General features: G+C 36.5%; 1 pseudogene; it reads left to right on the top strand.

Annotated features, from left to right (window-relative positions):
• Nucleotides 1-1,441: 1,441 nt before the first annotated feature.
• On the top strand, nt 1,442-1,935 carry LOC103663423 (annotated as a pseudogene).
• Nucleotides 1,936-2,537: the final 602 nt, after the last annotated feature.

Genomic DNA, 2,537 nt, shown 5'->3' on the forward strand with positions numbered 1-2,537 from the left:
CTGTTCAGTTGGCCGTCACCAGGGGACTCAAGCTGCATACCTAGACTCTCCGACGGCAGCCCTGGCAGCGTTCCCGCAGTCGGATATCCTTCCCAACTGCATTCACGTCTGACTCAAATTTCACTGCCAGTGTTACCGCCTTTCATTTCTTTGCTGCACTTTCCTTTTTGTTGGCCTCTTTGACACCATTTTGAACTATCTAATTTTCTAAAGTGCCAGGTGAGTTTATCCCTGGGAGACGGGGAGCAGCACCATGACATGCTTTGTTGTCCCGTGTGAACACAAGGAATAACAGATGCAGTGTGAGTGAACAGCCACCAACATACTTCAGAAGAAATGACACAATTAGTTACTGATCAATGTGTCCATGTTACATGGAGGTTTGTGGAATGAAGAGCTAGCAGCCCTGTTTGCACTTGTACACTTAGCTCATTGCCTGTGATACTAAAATTTGAACCGTGTTGTTAGGGGACTGTTATTACTTGGTGTTATTTAACTAAACCATGGTAACTGAAAATTGTGCATAGTGGTGCCATGCAAGACACACACACACACACACACACACACACAGAGGACCGAGCACACCAAGGATGTGGAACAACTGGAAATCTCATATGCAGCTGACTGAAATGAACAGAGGATAATTCTGGAAAACATTTTGAGAGTTTCATAAAATATTAAACATATCCCTACTGTATGACCCAGACATTTCATTCCTAGCTATTTACCTATCAGAAATAGAAGCATATATCCATAGAAGAACTTACAGACAGTTGCTCCTCGTAGCTTTCTTTGTAATCGTGAAAAGCTGGAAGTCATCTAAATGTCCATCAACGGGTGAATGAATAAACACCTTGTGGTATATCCACACAGTGGAACACTCCTCAGCAAAATAAAGGTTAGGCAATTTATATATGCAATATAGCACGTATGACTCTCAAAATAATTACACCAATACGGAAGTAAAAGAAAAAAGTATAGACTCCATGATTCCACTTATAAAAAGTCTGGAAAATGCAAACTGATTTATAGTGATAGGAAGAGGACAGAAAGCAGTCAGAAAGGGACAGAAAGAAGGGACAAAGAAAAGTAGGAGGAGCAAATGCAAAGGTACATGAGGAAATTTGTTGGCATTATGGATGTGTTCATCATATTGACTGAGGTGATGCTTTTAGGATTTAAATATATGTCCAAATGAATCAAACTTCCCGTTGTAAATATGCAGTTTCTTGTATGTCAATTATGTCTCAACAAAGATGTTGTAAAAGTATATATAAAAATATGCCCCATTTTTCTTTGTCTTTTTTTTTACTGTCATTAACTCTGCATATGATTTAAAATTGTATTGCTTTATACTTGTTCAATGGTGATATAAATTAATTAAAATAAATTTGGTTTAGCCGTTTCTTGCTGCTGTTGGCTGTGGGCCACTGGGGTCGGTGAAGGATCTCAAGATGGCTGGGCGAAAACTTGCTCTAAAAACCATTGACTGGGTAGCTTTTGGGGAGATCATACCCCAAAACCAGAGGCCATTGCTAACGCCCTGAAATCCCGGAAAGAGATACTTACCTCCAGGTTGGCTGCTCTCCCTGAGAAACCACCTGCTATCGACTGGGCTTGCTACAAGGCCAACGTGGCAAAGACTGGCTTGGTAGGTGACTTTGAGAAGAAGTTTAAGGCCCTGAAGTTTCCTGTGCCAAGGATAAATATACTGTTTGAGTGGTTGCTGAAGAAAAAGAAGATGTGAACAGTTGTGCTGACTTATTGTCTCTCTCAAACGCCAGGATTAAGGAATATGAAAAAGAGTTAGAGAAGATGAAGAACATAATTCCATTTGATCAGATGACCATTGAGGACCTGAATGAAATCTTCCCAGAAACCAGATTAGACAAAAAGGATCCCTATTGGCCTCATAAGCCAATTGAAAATGTATAAACTTGAGTTGGGAGAAAGCTCTGGCCCTCGTATTTTAAATGCTGGACATAAAAAATAATGATATGGTAAATAAAATAAAATATAAATTTGGTTTAACATTTTTTCAAAAATTTGTTCTGACTTTTGTATTATAAGGCAAGTATTAATTAATTAATGACACGATATGTTTTAAGTTCCATGCCATTCTTATTGTCCAGAAAATTTCTAAAACTTGGTAAATGAAATCTGAAAGATTTTTAGACTTTTTACCATAATTATGTGGTTAATAGATCAGTATAATTTTATCATTAAAAGTAGTTAATGAAATCTGAAAGATTGTTAGGCTTTTTATCTTAATTGAATGGCTAAATAGATCAGTGTAATTTTATCATTAAAAGTAATTAATAGAGCTGCCAGCTGTTAGAATACGAAACTAATTGGTCACAGAAACACTTAAAAATAAAAATTGAGCTTCCTTTTTTCCAATGGGGAAAATTTTTAATTAATTTAGAGAAAATAAATTAGGATAATTTAAAATCTGGATTACAATTCTGGGCATATTATTCAATATAAAAATCAAATTAAAAATTTTTCCTAAAATTCTCATTTTTGATTGGTTTAAA

The sequence above is a fragment of the Ursus maritimus genome, unplaced genomic scaffold (assembly GCF_017311325.1).
Source record: "Ursus maritimus isolate PB19 unplaced genomic scaffold, ASM1731132v1 scaffold_13, whole genome shotgun sequence".
NCBI classification, from domain to species: domain Eukaryota; kingdom Metazoa; phylum Chordata; class Mammalia; order Carnivora; family Ursidae; genus Ursus; species Ursus maritimus.